The 20433-nt window shown below is 54.4% G+C and overlaps 1 protein-coding gene and 1 long non-coding RNA gene across 3 annotated transcripts in view; both read left to right on the top strand.

Moving 5' to 3' along the window:
• Window positions 1-918: 918 nt before the first annotated feature.
• LOC138915469 (uncharacterized) lies at window positions 919-6633 on the top strand. Its single transcript, XR_011421452.1, has 3 exons — window positions 919-1070; window positions 4639-4789; window positions 5386-6633. It is a non-coding gene; the product is annotated as an uncharacterized lncRNA (long non-coding RNA).
• A 3494-nt stretch (window positions 6634-10127) lies between these two features.
• The window catches only part of NDRG1 (N-myc downstream regulated 1), a 55806-nt gene continuing 45500 nt past the window's right edge, over window positions 10128-20433 (top strand). Inside the window, exon 1 of one of the 2 annotated variants that reach the window (XM_023648990.2) lies at window positions 10128-10326. The gene's annotated coding sequence lies outside the window, so the exon portion shown is untranslated. The remainder of the gene's footprint in view (window positions 10327-20433) is intronic. The other variant, XM_023648991.2, reaches the window with a different exon arrangement.

The raw sequence follows: 20433 nt of genomic DNA, 5'->3' as shown, positions 1-20433 counted from the left end.
TTCGCTCTGGTATCCTCGGCACCAATCCTTCTTGCTTCAGGCTTCAGCAAAACGAAAGCCAGTGAGACCTGTGTCTTACTTTGGGCTCAGTAACCCTAACACTGCTGGGTCAAGAGGGCTCCCAGTGGCCAGGTTTCTCCCCTAAAGCCCTGGTGAAAAAACTAAAAGACCCACATGCTTAATATTGCAGTAAGTTCTACTTCCTCCTAGAACTGTCACTCCCCGCGCAGAGAAAAAGGTGAGACACTCGGAAAAGACATTCACAGCAAAGGAACAGCATGGGCAAAGGGACAGAGGTTGGTAAGCCCGCGGCAACCAGCTTCCAGTGTGGCAGCCCCCCGAGTAACTAACCCTAAAGGTGGCAGCTATGTGATTATCTCTGTCAGTCCTCACAGCGACTTAGATGCTGTCATGCCCATTTCAAAGACAGGGAAACTGAGGCCCCAAGAGGTTAGACAACTCGGCTAAGGTCTCCTAGGGTTTAAACCCATCTCGTTGACTGGAAGCTTTGGTTCCCACAGCCAGCCTGGGAACAGATGATGTAAATAGGAGCAAGGGGGGGGGGGACCACAATTTGCCTTGGGAATGGGGTGTCCCAGAGGTGAGAAGCCAGACCCTCAGCCAGAAATGAGTCAAGGGAGACAGCCTAGAGTTTGAATCATCCAGGTGACTCCAGAAACCAAAAGAACGAGCTAGCCTGCCGTCCCAAACGGCCTGTCCCTGAACATGCACACCTTCCCCAGCTTCTATTAATAATCAGCCACAGGAAGCCTCCCACAGTTACTCACTTAATGATTAAACCCATTATCACTGCTTCAGAGAATGCAGCCCACGGCCACCCCCGCCCCCCGCTGGGGTGGGGGCAGGGAGGAGGTGACATCATCAGATGCGTGCTTTTTCTCTTTCAGAAGAGGCAGTGTGGGCTAGGATTGCGGTAAGACTGGATTCAGAGTCACAAGACCTGCCCAGGGCCAGGTGCGCTCTCTGGCTGCCAGGTTCCTCCAGCTGCAGAGAGAGTGGGAGCGTGTGGGCTCCACGCATCCCCCTGCCAACAGCCCGGAAAAGAACCTGTGAGCAGCCCCCTGGATTCAGAAGGCCCCTGGTGGTTTAGGAGACAGAATGTGGGCTTGGGGGCCATCCAGACCTGGCGGTGAGGGACAAGCCTGGAAGCTGGACCGCCTGGGTTTGAATCCCAACTCTGCCACATGCTAACTGGGCCATCTTGGGCAAATGACTTAATATTTTTTCTGCCTTGCTGTTTTCATTTATAAAGTAGGGGTGGTAAAAATAGTACCCTACATCCTCAAGATGTGGTGAAGATTATGGTTACTAGGGGCCGATGGTTTACAGTGGTCCCCAGTACCTGCGTGCTACAGGGGTATCAGTCATTCTCATTAGCCATGAACGCTGGGTCCATGGCTTGACTTGTCTGAGGCTCGGTTTCCCCATCTGCACAATGGAGATCTAGTAACTCCTTCCTTTGCAGTTGGACTGCTAATCGCATAAGCTGATGCATGTAAAGACCCTGGCATGAACAGACATTTGAAATATAGTCAGGCAGACACTTGCAAGCCCTTTCTCCTCATTCTTTCCTTCTACGAGCCCTCAGGTTAGACATTCTGAGTTTCCATCAGGGAGGAACAGGTGGGTGGAACTCAGAAACGAAGAGATGTGGAAGGCGCTGATGGCAGGAGACAGGGACAAGGAGGGGTGCCAAAGGAGGGAAGGGTGTCATCCCATTCTTGGGAGCTTGGCTAAAGTGGGCCTGAGTCATGGGAAAGGTCCTCTGGCAAGAAGCAGTCGCCACATCATCCTGGATGTGTGTGTGTGTGACAAACAGCAATGGCACCACCAGGGGAGAAGAGTGAGATTCTCCAAGAAATTTCCTGGACCGAGGTATAGTATTTCCCAGACGCCATTTCACATTGGTAGTCATTCCATATGCTGAACAGAGCTGCTGATGGTGCCAGTTCTCCAGAGACAGCAGGTTCTTGGCAACCAGCCAGACTGGTGGGTCTTCCTAGCTCTGGGCACATCACCTCACCTCTCTGAGCCTCAGTTTCTCCATGTGTCAAACAGGGATTACATTACTTACTTTGCAGGGTTGTCGTAAAAACGAGAAATGAGATACATAAAGTGTCTAGTACAGCACCTGGCTTATAACAGGTGCTCAGTGAGGAATCATTTAGAAAAAATCGAGTTCATAATTCTTTTCCGCTGTCTTTATTCTCTCATTTGCTCAGCTCTTGTTAGCTGAGGAGCATGAGGCTCAGAGTGGGGGTGGCAGCCCCATTCCCAGAGCCCCTTGTTAGCAGAGCCAAGGACTTCACCTAAAGTAACCACCACAAGCCGGACTTCAACTCAGGGAGCTGAAAAATGGCTCCAGAAGCAGGATGAGGGAGGAGAGGTGTGAGAGGGGATTTTTATTTCTTATAGATGAGCACAGAGATGGGAAAGCTCTTGACATGAAACATTTTAATAACAGGACCTCTCACTGCTAATCCTCGGATGTCGAGTATAGATACATAAAAGAAAGGATAGCAGGCGCCAGCCCGGTGGCACAGTGGTTAAGTTCGAACGTTCCGCTTCTCGGCAGCCTGGGGTTCGCCGGTTCGGGTCCCGGGTGCAGACATTGTACTGCTTGGCAAGCCATGCTGTGGTCGGCATCCCACATATAAAGTAGAGGGAGATGGGCATGGATGTTAGCTCAGGGCCAGTCTTCCTCAGCAAAAAGAGGAGGATTGGCAGCAGTTAGCTCAGGGCTAATCTTCCTCAAAAAAAAAAAAAAAAAGGATAGCATTTGGCGTCTCCAGCAAACAGGAACAGGCAAATGTGTGGCGACAACAATGAGGTACCAGCCTCACCTCTGATGGTCAAACATTCACAGAGGCGGTACTGGCCCCCATGCAATTGGTGGGACCCAACCCTCAGACTGCCTGTCGGAAGGCAGTTTGCAAGGATGTATCAAAAGCCTTAAAAATAGGGATAGACGGTCCCTGATTTATGATGGCTTGACTCACGATTTTTGGAAACCATACTTTGTATTTTGAATTTTGATCTTTTCCCTGGGCTGGCGATATGCTGTACGGATCTTCTCTCGTGATGCTGGGCAGTGGCAGCCCCCGCCACTCCCAGTCAGCGCCGTGACCATGATGGGGAACAGCCGATACACTTACCACTGCTCTGTATCCACACAACCATTCTGTTCTTCACTTTCAGTACAGTATCCAATAAAGTACCTGAGCTATTCAACACTAACTATAAAATAGGCTTTGTGTTAGATGATTTCACCCAACTGCAGGCTAACATAGTGTTCTGAGGATGTTTAAGGTGGGCTAGGCCGTGGTCTTCTTGTTCCTTGAAAATATCACTAACTCCTCCTGCCCCAGCCCACCTTCCGCGGTACGTACACGCGTCTGTCCTCTGGTTCCCCGCAGCTTGCAGGGTGAAGTGCTTGCACTATCTTCCTCAGATTCAGATGGAGGGGGTTACAGAGCCCCTTTCTCTTGAATTTGAGCCTGGTGGTGGTCAAAGGCACGTTGCTAGAATGCCTGGGTGGGGTGAAAGTTCCAGGCTCTGTCCAGAAAGAGGGAGCCACAGGCCCCTGCAGGATCAACACTGCGGCTGAGTGGCGGTTTAGGAGGCTCCTGGCAAGGGGGAAACCTAAGAGTCATTTAGGTTTAGCTTCAGAAAGCATTCAAGTGGAAATAGGAAAAAAAAAAAAAAGGCAGTAGACTTGCCTTCTTAATTGTAATCAGCTTGGGCAGGAGACTTGATTGACCACGATGGCATTCCCCACCAGGTCCAGTGAACAGAGGGCTGACTAAGATTTCACTGAACACAAGGAATGCAAAGTCATGTGATGGTCCCTCTGCAGTCTGGTTGGGAAGTCAATGTCATGGTGGCTACAAAATCCTCATGCATTTCTGGAGCCAGGTTGCAGGTGATGGCGCCAGGGAACTGCCAGCCAGGAGCCAGGGGGAGGTCCGCTCAGGCTCCGGTCTAACTTCTCTGTCAGCTAAGACAATCCAGTTGTCCATCTGCTCAGACCATCAGCGAGCACCTCCATGGATAAAATAAATGCAGGCTTGGAGGCAAAAGGAGCAGATTAAAGTTTAGGAAATGCCAAAGAACAAGCCTATCTCCTAAACCTGGATGAGTGGTGATAGTTTTAAGCTGATTGTACATAAATTCAAATCTTCCTCCTTCCTTCCTTCCCCCCTCCCTCCTTCCTTCCATTCAATTAGCAAACATTACTCCAGTCTTGCCAGCCCTGTGCAAGGTGGTGTGTTCCCAAGATGGAGGTGCCGCTGCCCCTGTTTGCAGAGGCACAGACAAAGGCACAGAGCTGTGAAGGGGCCCAGCATGACTGGGCGGGGCAGGCAGGCAGGTTTGGCTGGAAGGAGTGGTTGGTGGTGGTAGTGGAGACAGAAGGTCAAGCCAGGAAGGTGGGTGTGAGTGAAGGGCCAGTGATTTCATAATAAGTGGCTGCCAAGCAAACATGCAGGCTCCTCAAAGCTCCCACGACTTTTCAGAGAAAATGAGGGCAATTTCCCAGGGCTCTGCCCTCCCCAGAGATGAAGAGTTCACTAATTAACTGACCTAAAATTACCTGACAAACTTTCTGATTTAATCTAGAAAGGACCTGCCTGAGAACAAACCCAACATGGAGTAAAACCAATCTGGGAGATCCTGAAAGTTAGACAGATAGAGATCTGGTGGCATCAGGCCCTGGATCCAGCCATGCCTGAAGCAAACTCTCCTCTGGACTTCATTGCTACATGAGCCTGTAAGTACGCCCCACCTTTTATTGCTTAAGCCATTTGAAATTATATTTATGCCACACATACACTAAAGAGTTCTAACTAATACAAAGAAGGGAAAACACGCAATGCTCCAGGGATCCGAAGGCGGTGAGGTCATGCCATCCTTGCCTAAACTAATAGCTGCTTGCTTCAAATATCCCTTTTCTCAGGAGGGCTTTTCCCGACCTTCCAGAGTAGGTGAGATCTCGGGTCATATAGTCTTCTAAGACCATGTATTCTTACTTTGCAACACTTGCAACCATTGCAATTATATAGTCAAGTCCATTCTTGATTCATCCCTTTGTTCCCAGCACCTCACACAGTGCCTGGTGGATTGTAAATGCTCAACAAATATGCATTGAATTTTTAAAAAAATGAATCTAGTTGGAGAAGAACAGGGGAGGTTTACTGGAAGAGAGGACGTGTCGTGGCCTTGGAGGATGGTGACCCATTAGGATGGGCTGTAGCGACAAAGCTCCTCAGAATCCCAGTGGCACACGGCAACAGAGTTACTTCTCTCCCCTGTCACATGTCCATTCTGGGTCAGCTGAGGGCTCCGCTCTGTGTCTCCTCCCTCTAGGCCCCAGGGGATGGAGCCTCCAGCCTCTGGAGTGTTGCTAGTAGCTGTGGCAGGATGTAAGGACAGCAAGGTGAGTCACAGGTTGGCTATTAAAGTTCCATCCAGAAGTGACACAGGTCACTTCCACTCCCCATTCATGGACAATGCAAGGTACGCTGAGATGCCTAACTTCAGGGGGCGGGGGCGGGAAGTAGGAGCACTGGAATGGGTGCCGAAGACCCCAGTGTGTTCCCCAGATGAGTCAAATCTCCATAAGTGAAGGGGGTCGGGGAGAGCTTTCTAGAAGGAGAAAACGGCCTGGTCCAAGGTTCAGAGGTGAAGACGCAAGGGGTACATTCAAGGGAAAGCGGTGAGTAACCCAGGGCCTGGAGGAAGGAGGGAAAAGTCTGGACACGTGGAGGGGCATCTCCATTGCCACCCTGAGAGGGAGTGGTGAACTTCGCAGACAACGGGAGCCATAGCAGGTCTAATTAGGCAGGCCCTATGATTTAGCTTGTTCAAGAAGACAGCCAAGCCTGAGGCGAAGGGCACTGGAGAGGGCAGGTGACAAAGGTGGGGCAGCTGTTGGGCAGCCGGGCAAGAGCTGCTGCAGGATCATCCATGAGCAATATCATCAGGGTGGCCCCGAGCAGGCCAATAAGTGGGTCTCTCTGCAGATATGCCACACATACTTGCTAAATATACATTAACCACGTACTGGGTTGAATCCTGTTGTTCTTAAATTCATTTCCACCCAGAACCTTGCAACGTGACCTTATTTGGAAATAGAGTCTTTGCAGATGTAATTAGTCAGGTTAAGATGAGGTCATGCTGTACTCGGGTGGTGGCCCTTACTCCAATATGACTGGTATCCTTGTAAGAAGAGAAGAGACTCAGGGACAGACACACAAGAGAAGAAGGCCGTGTGATGACAGAGGCAGAGGTGGGAGCGATGCAGCTGTGAGCCAAGGAGCATCAAGGATTGCCAGCCGACACCAGGAGCTGGGAGAGGCGAGGAAGGACCCTCCCGGGAGCCTTCAGAGGGAACGCGGCTCTGCTCAGACCTTGATCTTGGACTTCTGGCCTCTGGAGCTACGAGACAACACATTTCTGTTGGTTTAAGTCCCCCAGTTTGTGCTAATTTGTTACGGCAGCCCTCACAAACTGTTACAGACCAGGGGCAAAGGGAAACTGATTTTCTGGGGGCCAAAAGTTGTATAACTCTTCATTTATGTTCCAAGTAAAGGATTCATTACACACCCTGAACATAGGCTAATATCAACCTCAGTCGGAATTGTCTTCCTCTTGCAGCTTTTTCCCATTGCTCCCATCTGGATATTATAGGTGGGGCATGCTCTCAGAGGACCGGGAGAATTTACATGGCTCACGGGTGGAGGTCCTTTCACCTGGGGTCCTGAAGCAAGTAGGAAGATCCTCTCTCTGCCAAAGAACTCCCAGGAGGCTGCAGAAAGTAAGGAGAGTTCAGAGAGAAAAGCTGGCATTCGATCACTTATTCAACCGACAGCTGCTGGATTTCTGTATGAATCAGGTACAATGCAAGATGCTAGGAGAGATGGGACGAGATGATGATGATGATGCTGGCGATGACGGCGGCTAATATTTGATCAAGAGCGTTCTATGTGCAGACACTGTTCTAGGCGCTTTACACGTATGAACTCCTGTATTGCTCACGACCACCCTAGACCTAGACCCTAGAAGTCAAGTCGGTTATTATGTGTAGATTAGAGATGAAGAGGCTGAGGGAGGAAATTACAGAGCTTGCCCAGGGATAGAGAGCTGATGAGTGGCAGAGATGATGATGCAAATGATTCGCAAAGAGATGAAAGTGGTTGGCTTTTGAGGAGGGGCAAGTAGGTGGGCGGGGATGAAGGCTATTGTTTTTCCTGACAAGCTTTGTGGAATTATTCGGCCAGGTCCATGAGGAACTTGATAAATTACAGTCTAACAAGTAAAATGAAAGGGGGACGAGGAAGTGGAGACTATGGGTATAGACACGTGTTTAGAGAAGGTTGGGGAGGAAGGGGTGAGGGAAGCGGCTACAGGAACTGGAGGGGGGCTTGAGATAACACAGGATTGTTTAGGATGGGCCGCCAATTGCAGTGAACGTGTACTTGTTGATTAGAATGACCCAGAAGAGAGGGGAGAGATGGGAGCCCAGTGCTGGAGCTGGGAGAGGCTGGCCTTTCAGAGACACTCTCTCATCTTAACAGGAGGAAAAAGAACATGAGACTGCAGCACTGGGCTCATAAATTGTGGTCAAAAGGTCTGATGGCTCCTCCCACCCATTTCCTCCACGTGCATGTGGATGGAGGAGATGGATGCACAGAGAGGGAAGTCACTGCTCAAGGTAACACAGCTCGTGTGTTGAAATCAGGTGTTCTTCCTCTGAACTCCAGCTTTCTCTTGGGTCTCTCGCAACCCTGAGTACCCAGGAATTCCAAGAAAGAGGGCTAGGAAGAGATGATTCCTAGGGTTCTTTAGTTGGAATATTTTATGATAAAATTTAAGGTGTTGCCAAATGGAAATTTCCAGGGGATATTAGTCCAGAAAATGCAACCTTATCCTGTGATGGATTTGCAGCACATGTGCACTTACTAAGCAATCTAATTCTATTGCTGACCAGCGAGAAAGAGAAGTCATTGAAACGGTTGAATGCAACTGCACCCACATTTGGCTCCAAGCGCTTCTGCCGCCTCAGCTGGCCTGGGTGGGGGCTGTGGAGCTATGGGCAGCTCTCAGTTCCCCGGGGCCTGCTCCAGAAGATGAGCATCTTCTACCCGTGCGTGCATCCAGAGATGCACCAAAGTCAGTCTTTCCTACCGCGTGGCCACCTCAGCTACAAGAAAACGCTTCATCTGGCGCTCGGTGGAAGAAACAACAATCCATTACAACACGGAAGGAAAACCTGGCGAGAGGGAGTGTGGGATCCACAGGGCACCTGCCTCTGAACCTTTCCAGGCTGATAGGGACTGCGAGATCTCCTTTCCCTCTGGTTTTAGAACACCACTGCCCATCAAATTCTCTACTGTTTCAATTCTTCTTTTCTCCTCTCTGTGCCTCTGGCACCTTCCTTCCTCTGTCCTCTAACTTGTTGCATTTGTTACTGAAGGAGTAGGGCAGCCTCCTCCATACTTTTGAACTTGACTCTCTGTATCTCTGGCAGGTAGCAAACCATAGGCGCTCAATAGACGTTTGTTGAAAGCCACAAAAGGGGAAGTAAGGGAAGAGAGAAGTATATGCGTGGGTAAAAGAAAGCTGTCACCCAGACTTAGATTTGCGGGGGTCTTCAGACAACCGGTGGCTCCGAAGGAGGCAAACTTGGCACTCATGACCGTGTCTAGCATGGTGCCTGGACACAGTAGCTGCTCCATCCGGTTACCCAATGAGTGAGCTCAGCGGGAACCATCTTGTGTAGATGGAGACACTGAGATTTAGCTCCCAGGCTAGGCTCCCAGGGGAAGGACTTTGCCTTCTCAATCCTTTTCCCAGTGGCTGAGCACAGGACGGGGTTCATAGCAGCAGCTCAATAAATATTTGTGGAACGCCAGAAGAAGTAAATGTCAGGGCCTATGGAGGCCAATGGGATGCACAGAGCTGTGCCAGGTCGCCTGCCTGGAGCAAAGCACAGGCTGGTGGAGGGAAGAGGTTTATAATTGGTCAGAAGAGGCGGGGGAGGGGCGCGTGAACCTGTAAAGACAAGGCTGGGCAGGGGACCCGGGGATACCGACAGGGTCTTTAAAAATCATGTTCCTCCAGGGCAGCGGTTCTCATCCAGGCTGCGCATTGGAACCACCTGGGGAGCGTTTAAAACACCCAAGGCCTGGTCTGCAGGCCCTGAGGTTCTGATTACGCTGGCCAGGCGTGGAGCCCCAGCACGCACCTTTTGAAAAAAATTTCTGTCAGGGATTCTAACATGCAGTGAGGACTGAGAACACCAAGGCAGTCACTAAACAAAAGCAAGACAGCACAGAAGACAGCCGAGTTTGGAAACGGTGCTCGGTGTCAGTTCTGGGAACCAGGAGAGGAAGGGGTGAGAATGCTCCCAGCCAGGCTTGGGGGGGGAGGTGGGGGGGGAGAAGGACCCGCGGCGGGAAAAGGCGGGCAGGTTTAGAACTGGGGAGGTGAAGGGGAAGGGGGCGCGCCAAGACGTTAGGATGTGAGCAAGATGGACGGACGAGACGAAATGGGAGCGAGGCTTTCAGCGGAGAGCTGATGCAACAAGGAAGAGGCACGGAGGGAGAATGCAGGGAGCTGGTCTTGGGGAAGCGACGGAGGTAGCTGCGGGAGGGCCGCTAAATGGGGCTTGGGAGCTAAGACAGGAGACCTGGAGGAAGTGGGGGAGTCGCCCCTAAGGGATGTCAGGGCGTGGCGCGATGGGACTCGGAAGAAGAAACTCAGGGACGGAGATGGGGGCCACTCGGTCATACAAGAGACACGAGGAAGTCCACATGCACACACGTGAGCGCGCACACGCACCGGCACACAAACGCATCCCCCGTGCGCACACGCACGCTGCACACGCGGAGGCCCCGGCCTTCCCGGCGAGGGAGGGGACACAGAGCAGAACAGCAGCTCGGGCCCGGAGGCCCCTCCCCGCCGCGCCCCTACAAAGGCTTGCGCAACAGGCGGCGGCTCCTGCAGGCTCCCGCCGCGCGCAGCCCCAGCTGGGCAGGGCGCGCCGGCGGGAGCGGGAGAAGCGCCGGGGGGGAGGGGTGTGTCCGGGCTGCGAGCTGGGCCCGGGAGGGTCGGGGCGGGGCGAGGCGCGGGGGCGGGGCCGCGGCGCCTATAAAGTCGCGGTCCTCGCGGGCATAAACAAACCTCGCCCCGCTGCCCGCTCTGCCGCGGAGCGCACGCCCATCCTCGCAGCTAGCCTCCGTGCCCGCGGGGCGCCTCGTCGCCAGCCTAGCTCCGGCTCCCTTTGCCTTTCTCCTTCTATCTTAGGTAAGCCCGACGCTTTCGTCCTGCCGGACAGAGAGGAGTCGCCCGTGGGTGCTGCCGCAGCTCCTGGATCGCCCTTTGTGGCCCCGCGGAGCTGCAAGTGCGTGGCGGCCCCGTGGCGCGAGCGCAAGGAGAGGCTTTGCGGCGCGGGCACCGCTGGAGAGGGGGGTTTCGATTAGGGAAGAAGAGGAAAAAAAGACAGGTTCCCGCTCACCTTTCCCCTAGGTGGGAAGGTGGGGTTCTGGGGGTAGGGGAGGGGTGGAGAGCCGGCCAGGGAACACCTTAATCGCGCTGCCCCAACGCCCTCCTGGAGTCACAGCTGGCGCCGCGGGCCAGGGAGCGCGCAGCAAGTGAGGGAGGGAGGAGGGACTAAGTGTGTGTGTGTGTGTTGTGTGGGGCGAGAGTGCGGGGTGGGGGTGTATCCTTGGAGTGGAGTGTCTGGGGAAGGAGGATTGCGCGCGTGTCTAGAAGGGAGGTGAGTCGGGGTGAGCGGCGCTGGAGGTGAGGCTGGAGAACGGGGCGTGGGTGTGTCTGATTCCCAGACTGAGCCTGGAATGGGTATGCATCTGAGGGGCGGGGGCCGGTTCAGTCTCGAAGCCAAGGTGGGGTTTGGGGGGGGGGTGTGTTGAGGGAGGGTCCGAGGTGTGTCACAGCGCGTGCCACCCGCGCGGGAGCGAGGATCCGCTAGCGTCGCTGGACAGGGTGCGCCCCCCTGGGTGGCCCGTGGTTGGCGCTGTGGCGGCGTGGAAGAGGTGTCCTGGGCCAGAGGGGTCGTGTGGGCATCTGGCGGTGGCCCCGCGCGGGCTGGGCTGTGCGTGGCGTCATTTTCCCCTCCGCCCACCCTCCCACGCTTTCCTTCTCTCCTCTGCGTCCCGACCCGCCCCTCCTGACCTCCTGGGGGAAGAACAGCTGGAATTGCTCGGACTTCCCTGGGACACCCTCCGGGTCTCTGATTCAGCCGCGGGCAGGGCGTGTGTGGAATGTGATGCGCTGAGGGAAACGCGCTGTCACCGCCTCTGTCAAATTGGTGGCTGAAGCTGGGATTTAGTGGACTTTTTCGTTACCTCCCACCCCTCCCCCACTCTCCAGTCTGTCGCCTGCCTCTCCCAGTCAGAAGTCCCTTCGGGTCAGGGGCAGCACCTTTTGTGGCTTGCAAGGGGGAGGTGCCTGGCAGCCGGTGGGGAGGAGGGGGGTTGGGGAGGGAGAGCCGGAGCTGGTGGCGGAGGCCAGGTTGTCTTGTGCCCAGGACCAGCTCTTCCTCACCGAGGTCCTGGGCACAGCACTGTGTTTGGTTCCTTTAAGTTACTGGAAAGATCGAAGATTCAAAGAGAGGTCAGCCAGTGGCCACACTGGAGGCCTTTAGTGTCCTCCTAATGTGCATCAGCCATACTCACCCTTCTCCTAAACCTTCAGATGAAAAAAACCATCTAAAGATAAACTGGTTTTTGCTATGAAAATGCAGTTTCCGGGCAAACTTTCCAGCCCAACCTGCTCCGGTAGAGAAATTCTGGGGTCTTTACTGAGTCTCCCAAGTGTGAATTGAAATAAGCGGGGTACAGAGAGCGCAGACCCCAGCACAGGGGCCAGGGGGAGAAGTGCAGGGGCAGGTGCAGACCCCAGGCCTGTGTGGGGCTAAGCGCCAGGTGGCTCAGAGTGGGGTCAGGGAGTCGGGGGAAGGTAGAGGTGGTCAGAAATTGGTGGGAAACCTCCAGAGGCACAGTGCTCTGGTGTAAGGAGCCAGACCCGGGATGTCCTCTGATTGTGACTTCTTAGCTTTGCGGGACCCTGCTTCCCATTACAGCTGGAGGAGGGAGGTGTTACCTGCCTTGCCCTGTAGCTTGGCATGTGGCCCAGGCTTGGCCCTTGGGAGGAGTTCAAATATATACATTGAATGAATTGAATGGCCCATTGCCTTCTGCCCCATTCCCCTCTCATCTCGCCGGGAGAGTCCCAAGCAGGCAGTTGACTGTCACTTGCTTTGGCTTTCCAGGGAGACCTTCGAGCCTCGGTGGGGGTCTCCTCTCCTGAGGCAGAGTTCTCCAGGAGTGACAAGTAAATCCAGGATTGCTAACCATTGGTTTGATAATTTGGAATGGAATTAAGAACTCACACAAGGTCCTGGTCCAACTTCTTCCCATTTTACAGATGGAAACTGAGGCCCAGAGATGGGGAGTGGCTTGCCAAGGCTGAGCCAGCCCCGGAGCTAGGCTCTCTCGGCCCTTCTCCAGGGCTCTGGTTGGGACTTTGGGGGGGGGGTCAAGGGGTTCTCGGTCTTGATTTTTGCCCGTCTGCTATCAGAGTGGCAGAGATAAATTGGCTCTTCACCGAGGTTCTGGTGAGGAAACTTTCCAGACAGAATATGGGTGACTTTTTATTTATTTAATTTTTTTTAGTGTAAATCAGGTGTTTCGGAGAGTGGAGCAGAATCAGGCTAGGGAGAAAGGGCTGCGGCCCCGCTGAGCAGTGGCTGACTGGATTTGGGCTGCCCCCTCCAGATTGGACCCCAGATCTGAACAGAGCTGGGGGGGGGTTCCTTGGGGGTGTGCTGGAACCTCCTGGCCTGAGTGGCCTCCGTGTGGACGGGGAACAAAGATGGCATTGTGTTTTGCTGATGGCCTGAAGCTGCGATTCTTCCTTGGGACCCAACTCCGGAGAATCCCGTCCAAGGCGTGACTCAGAGCCCCTGTGCCTCAGAAGGAAAGCCAGGATGATGACTCGGCAGCTAGGATTCTAGCAGGGAGGGACCTGGCTCAGGCCCAGAGGTTCCAAGGGAGGGACAGGACAGCTGTCTCCAGACTGGCTGCTGTAGCCCCTTCATCCCCTTTCACCCCTCTTCTTGGGCTGCATCGGCTCCACTGAGTGGATGAGAAAATTGAGGCCGAGGGCGTTTAAGGGACGTGCCTGTAGCCACATGGCTGAAGTGGGAGAGCCAGGCTTTGAGCCTGGAGAGTCAGACCTCAAAGCCTTTGTTCTTTTTCACGACGGCACGTTGGGGGGATTGGAGAAAGGCAGAGAGGCAATCAGGAGCTCTGTGCCTCAGTTTCCCCTCCTGTGAAATGAGAATAACAGACATTGTCTCATTGGGGCTCATAAATATTGAGTCAGTCGATGTAAAGAGCAGAGAACTGTGCCCGGCACGTGGGAACACCGTGTAGGTGTTTAATGTCAATAATTCCCACAAGCGACATTCTCGAGGTATTTCCGTATGAATCGGTGTCGGAGACCTTTGTTCTAAACTCACCCGGGCTGGAGAAAGTGCCTGCAAATGCGGGACTCATGTCTTGCTTTTTGAAGGTCATCCAAAAAGCTCGGCGTCTGCAGATTGCATGAAAATGTCCTGGAAACCTTATCTGAAATGCAGATTTCCAGGCCCAGTAGGTCTGGGATGGGCCAGGAATCTGCACTGTTTCAAAGCCCCCTGGGCTGTGTTGGGTAGGATATACTGGATGCAGCTGGAATTGAGGAATCTGCTCCAGAATGATGGGGGAGAGCAGTGGCCATGTAGCCCATACCTCCTGGGCCGCTCTTCTGTCCCCAGGGTCTGGTGACGCCAGTGCTCCATAAGTGGGTCTTATCTTGTGATTTCAGTGGCTCACCTCAGTCGGTTGAGATAGGAGGCATTCTTACCATTTATCAGCTCAGAAAACTGAGGCGCGTCCAGACTCAAGTGAGTGGGGTCCTCCTCCAGGTGAGCCAAGTTGCCCCTCAAGGCCACCCAGACCCTCCGGACCTATCTTTGGAGCATGAGCTTGGGGTCCTGGATTCATTTCAGGCTGCTCTTCCTGCCTCCTTGATCTTGGGCTTGTCCCAGGCTGCCCTCCTACCTGCCCTCTGCATAGGGAGACAGACAGGTGGAGCTAGAGGTAATTTCCTGAATATGCACTTGGCCTCCTGCCGTGCCAGCCCTGGCTTGTTGCAGGTGGGTGTGCAGAGGGCAGGGGGACTCTGACTGGGTGCAGCCTGGAGCCCAGTTCTCCAGGGCGCCCTTTTGAGAAGAGACCCGAGCCCTCGGGGGGGAAAATCCTGGAGAGTGATTTGACTCTAAGAATGGGACAGATTGCAGAGTTCCTGCCCTCAAACAGGTCTGGCTTTGACCAGTCTTTGACCTTCCCAGCTAATTCCTGAAGACCTGCCCGCCCCAGCCCCACCTCTAGGTTTTTTCAGTCCAGAGCAGTGTTCCGGAACTGAGGTGGTGGGAGAGGAGGCTCTTATCAGTCTGGGGGCCTTGAATGCCTCCTTGAATGAACTCCTACACTTTTCTTTTATTTTATTCTTTTATTTTATAGTCCCCCCCCCCCCCCCCCACCTCCCTGCCTTAAACCTGTGGAAACCTATACCAGTATAAATCGTGAACCCATGGGCAGCTCTACTTCAAGAGGTGGACGGGGACCAGGGCTCCATCCTGTTCCCCATCCGGACCCCTGGCTCCACCCCCTTGGCTTTGAGAAGGTTCTGGGCAACCGTCTCCAAAGTGGGTGTGGGAGGCCTTCTGAAGAGGTAGGTCATTCTGAGGACTCTCTCAGCCGAGAACGGTCACGTCCTCTCGCTTCTCCTTTTTCGTCATTGACCTCTTCTCCTTTCTCCAGAAAGCCTTCCCTGGCTCTCCCCTCGGGGCTGCAGGCTGGGTTGGGCGCCCTCCTTGGATCATTCTGGTCCACGTGTTGGGCATTTAGCAGGCACTCAGTTGATGTTGGTCCTTTGTTAAGAAAATATCTTGGGCCGTCAATAGCAAGGCTATTTTGGCGAAGGATGCTGTCGGCGTGGCGATAGTCCCATTTCGGGGACAAAGGGTTTTGTAGGAAGAATCTATTTCCGCGTCCTATGTGAACACTAGCTCATCTGTGGGCTTTCCACAAATTATCTCATAGGCCATTGAGTGCAGCTCATGCTTGCCCCGCAGAGTCATGGGAGAATCCTCCAGCCCGACCGGTGTCATCCTTTGGACGCCAGCGATTCCGCTTGTCCGCTCAGGTGGTCTTCTCTCTGCTAAACAAACGGCTCGGGCTTGGGCTGGAGCTGCCAGAACCCCACTGAGAACCTACAGGATGATCCCGGGTGGTGGTGCAGAGAAGGGATGGTCAGAGAGCTGGCTGACGCCTCCCCCTTCCTGCTATTGTGTCCCAGACCCTCTCGGGGTTCTGTGCTCTCGTCCAACACACTGAGGCTCAGTTTGAGCTCCAGTCGGGACCTGGGGAGTGAATGCCGCTGGGCTCTGCCTTCTCTCTGGTGGCTCCTCTTTCGTTCTTTCGACATAGGAGGAGTCGTTGAGCGCTGCTGAGTTTCAGGCTCCGTGCAGAGCCCTGGGAGCCCTCCAGGATTCCTGATCTGGTGGTCTCCTCTGCAGGGCGTTTGCACCATCCTCTTGACTTTGAGAGCCCTCTTCTCGACTTCTTTTCCCCTAAACTTGGAAATTTTCTTGGCAGTCCAGTGAGTGCACCTATATTGTTTACTAGATTGGTTACATAAGAAAACCATTGAGAGTTAAGGCCGCTGGCTTGCTCATCCTCCCCAGAGCCTTGACTTTCAAAAGGTCCACGGAACATCGGGAGAACCCGGGAACTACCATGCGGCTTGACGTCAATATGTTTTGAGCAAAGAAAGGACAAAAGAATGGACCGCAGTAAAGCAGGGTATCCAGGGCGACCCCCCCCCCCCCCAAGGCCACTTTCCTTGAGGTTAATGCGACGTGGGACTCTTCTCCGGAACCTTCCTGGGATTGCCGTATTTGGGGAGGATGCTGCCAGACAGCAGCAGGCATTGATCCCCCCACCCCCCTTTTAAATGCTGTTCGATGAAGAGCCCAGTGTGCTGGAAAGAACAGTGCTTTCACGTGGCTTTGAAACCAGGCAAGTTATCGAAGGGATGGAATCTGGGCCACTTGCTGACAGTCCCAATCGATGCAAACTTGTCAGCAGTCCCTCTTGGTCTTCCGCTTTCTCTGCCTCACTAGAGGCCTCCGGGAGCCTGTTGTTCACCCACCCCTGCCCTCCCTGCCTGCCCCCACATCGAAGGCGTGAGTCTGGGCCTTTAGGAAGTCTTGTGGGCCTTTGCTGTGGAGCCTCAGCTTACCCATCTGTAAATTGGGACGATAATATCCACCTTCTCCCAGGGACCTCCGTGAGGAGCCCATAGAACAAGGCAGTGAACACCGTTTCAAAGGATGGAATTTGCTGTATCAGGGAGGCACTTTGTGGGGCAGGGCAGGGTGCTAAAAACAGAGCCCTCTGGGTCTCTTGAAGGGAGAACGGAAAAGTCTAAGATGTGGACTTTGCCCAAAGCCTGGGCCTTCTCGTGGCGGCTCACTGGTGACTGGTCAAGGTGGAGGGAGGAGTATGTGACTTTCCCAGCTGATGCACACAGGAAAACCCTCCTGGTCACGTGTAGCCCATCCTTAGGACATCCTACCTGGACAAAGGGTGGGCTCACGGCGGGTGTGTATATTTAGGGCAAACTGATGGCATGGTCAACTTTCCCCCTAAGGTTGCTTTAACCTGTGCCTGCTTGATGCTCGGTGACTTGAGGCACATTTCTCAACCTCTCTGTGCCTCAGTTTCCCCATCCGTTAAATGGTGAACATGACAGTGCCTATCCCCTAGGGTTGCTGTGAAGCTCGAAGGAAGGACAGTGTTTGGAGCCCAGTTGGTGCCACAGAAGTTGTTCCTGTTGCTGTTCTCATGGTGTGTCTGTGTAGGGTTTCATTGTGGGCTATCTGGGGACACTCTTCCTGAGGCGGGTGCATCCTGGAGCTCCCAGAGCACATCGTGGATGTTTCTCTGCTGGCCACCCCCTCTGCCCCACCTTGTGGGAGTTCCAGGGGGCCCAGGAAGGTGTGCAGGTGGGTCCCCCCTAGGCGGCTGAAGTGGGAGGTGTGCCAGAGCTGGCGGGAGGCTCTGCTCTCACTGACAGGGACGAGTGTGAGGCTGGGAGCGGGACAGGGACTTCCAGGGTCGCCGGGCTGATCCAGGCAGAGCGGACCTGGGTCCTGGTAAGACCCCTCTGCATCCAGCCGTTTGATCTTTGTGCAACACTTTCCCTCCTGGGCTCCCATCCTCCCCGTGTCTTATGGACCATGTGATGTCCGTGGAACACACACTGTGTATTTTACAGATGGGGAAGCCAGGGCCCAGGGAGGGGATTAATGACTTGGTCAAAGTCACGTGGCAAGAGAGGGGCAGGATTCCCACGCCCTGGATACTGAGCCAGTGTTCCTGCGGCTCCATCAAGGCTTTTGAGAACTGCAGGTTCTGTGTGTCCTCTCACCTCCCGTGACTGGTTAACGGTTCTCATGTGGCCTCAGATTCCCTGAGACGCCTCTGCCCGCTGCCCTCCCGGTCCGGGGGTCATGTTCTTCCCTTCTCCTGGCAAATCCCGGTCTCGGCGTCCCCTGAACCCATGTGGTCCAGCTAATTGCTGACTGTCTCCTGGGGCCTTTGAACCAGAACAGCATTGGCTGAGCCCCGCCTTGGGTTTTTGTTACTCAGTGACCCATGTTGCTCATGGGGAGGCCTGTGTGCTGGTGCATTGGGTCTGATTGCTGGAAACCCATGTGGCGCTTGCTGAACATCTTCTCTCTGTCCCCTCCTTGCTGGGTCACCCTGGGACTCATGGTGTATAAAACCCAGGCTGTGTCCTCGCAGATGTCCCTGGGTCTCTCAGGCACCCAGGGAAGGAAAGTGCATGGATTAATTAAGCAGCTATTTGCCAGATTCTATGTGCCATTGTTTCATTGAAGGCCGCTGCTGCTGGCTGGGAGCAGGAGTTACGCTCAATTTATAGATGAGCGAACTGAGGCTACGAGGTGAGATAGCATGTTGGGATCACTGAGCTGGTTGAGGGTGACGTCAGGTCTGACCTGCAAGTCTTCCCTCTGGCTCCTGGCTGCCTTTCACGTCTCTAACATTGGTTTTCTCTGAATTCCTTCCATGGGTGGTGGGGAGGGCAGGTGGGAAAGGAAGCAGAATGCGAACCAGTTGGGTAGGTGGGGTTGTGACCCGGAGCTCTGCTGTTGGCACTGAGCAGGTTTTAGCAGAAGACCCATCAGATCGATTTTTCTGTCTGGAGGGGCTCTGTCCATGCTTCTTGGAGACACAGTTGGCAGGTGCAAGGTGGAACGAGAGCGCTGGCAGTCGGACACCTAGGCTCCCGCCCTCTGTGCCCTGTCACGCTGTCCACTCACTGATGGCCGTGGCCCTTTGGGTCCGACATCCTGCGCAGGGACTTTCCAGGAGGCGGTGAGAGGGGCAGGGACTGGCGTCCAGTGCTCGGCCTCCAGCCCAGGGAGAGAACTTGCTGAGCCAAGCAGGCCATTGGGTTGGCCAGGGGTGGGGGCAGGGGAGGTGGCCACCTGGGTTTGGGCTCCAAGTGGCGCCTGTGGGGGCAGGGATGGGGTCACCAGCCAGAGCACCCAAACCGGGGCCCCTCCCCCCCGTCCCTCCCTCCTGGCGAAGGAGATCACAGTTCCTATAAAGCCACATCTTCTGCTGGACCCGCTTCCTTCAATGAGCCTGTGGTCTTGGGCTGTGAATTTGGACCCCACAGAATAAGCTTGTTGAAGAAGAGTGTGGTGAAGAGGAAAGAGTCAGGGGCCTCTCCCTGCTGGCCGGTCTGGCTGCGGCTGACCGCATGGTCTCAGAACAGTCACTCGGACCCTGGGCTTCAGCCTCCTCCTGGTAAACTGATGGCGGCACTGGGGGAGGTGGGTATGTATGTGTGTGTGAGTGTGTGTGAGAGTGTTTGTGCCTGCACACTAGCTTGAATGAGAACTGTATCTAACGGTCTCTGGGTTTGCACCCGGAACTGCCCTGAATCAGTGGTTCCCATTCAGGGACGATTTTGCCCTTCAGGGGACATTTGGCAATGTCTGCAGGCATTTTTGGTTCTCACAGCTGGGGGTGTGTGCTGCTGGCATCTCATGGGCCTGGGCCTGGGGTGCTGCTCCTACAATGCAAAGGTGGCCTCCACCATGAAGCATGGTCCACCGCGACAGGAGTGAGCAGGGTCAAGGTGGAACGTCTGGGCAGCCTCAGGGAGAGCCGGGACAGACAGCACTGGGCCTGATGGGTGAGTGGGCGCTGGGGACCCTAGGGGAGACAGCCAGCCCCGTGGGACTGGGAGCTCCATGAGGCAAGACTGGGTCTGCTGTTTGTGGCCATGTCCCCGACTTGTCACGCAGTAGGGCCTTATAACAGAACCATGATTGATACTTTCTCGCTCTGCTCAGTGCCGGGCACATGAGAACCTGGTGCAGTAAGCAACCTACGAATGAATCAGTGTTGGAGCAGCGCATCCTGGCACTCACATGGTCTTGGATGGTCTTGCGGCGTGGGGAGTGGGGGGCAGATGGAAGGGAGGGGAGGGGTGAGGGCTGCTGGGGGCCATCAGGGCCTTTTCTCTGGCCTCATCCAAAGCAAGTCAGCTTTTTTTTGTTGTTGTTTTTTCGGTCTTGTTGCAAATCTCTTTTTCGGTATTGAACTTCCTTATAAGATTTCCTTTAGACACACAGCTTCTGAAACCAAAGTTTGCAAAGGTCTTCGGTTGAGGCAACAGGCAGGCAGGATAAGCACTGACCCTCCACTCCTCGACTGGCCAAAGTCGAGTCGGCAGAATTGGGCTGAGAGCAGCCAGCTGTCTTCCTGTCCATGGCGGGCTGCCCACCAGCAGCTGGGGGTGGGGGCGGGGGGGTCAAGGTGCAGAGACCACCCTGGGCTGCCCCAGTCTGGGCAGCCTTGGTGTCGTGGGACAGTGACCTAGATAGAGGTCTTGTCCTGGCCAGGACATTTGCATTTATTGACTGCAGGCCCCCCTCCCCCTAACTCCCCCCAGGGACAAATAGTACAGAGGCTTCCTCTGCTTGATCCAGTCTCTGCAGACTTTAGAATCCCGGGCGGTTGCTGGATGCTTCTTGGTCTACACCAGGGTGTCTCGCCCTCACACTGTTGACATCTGGAGCCAGATAATTCTGTTGTGGGGGCTATCCTGTGTACTGGGCGATGGTCAGCAGCATCCCTGGCCTCCACCCATTAGACGCCAGTAGCATCTCCCAGTCATGACAATCCAAAATGTCTCAAGACCTTGCCAAATGTCCCTTGCGGGGGCAGAAACACCCCTGGT

Source organism: Equus caballus, chromosome 9 (genome assembly GCF_041296265.1).
Source record: "Equus caballus isolate H_3958 breed thoroughbred chromosome 9, TB-T2T, whole genome shotgun sequence".
NCBI lineage: Eukaryota > Metazoa > Chordata > Mammalia > Perissodactyla > Equidae > Equus > Equus caballus.
Note: the sequence above shows the minus strand (reverse complement) of the source record. Positions and strands in the feature narration are given on the sequence as shown.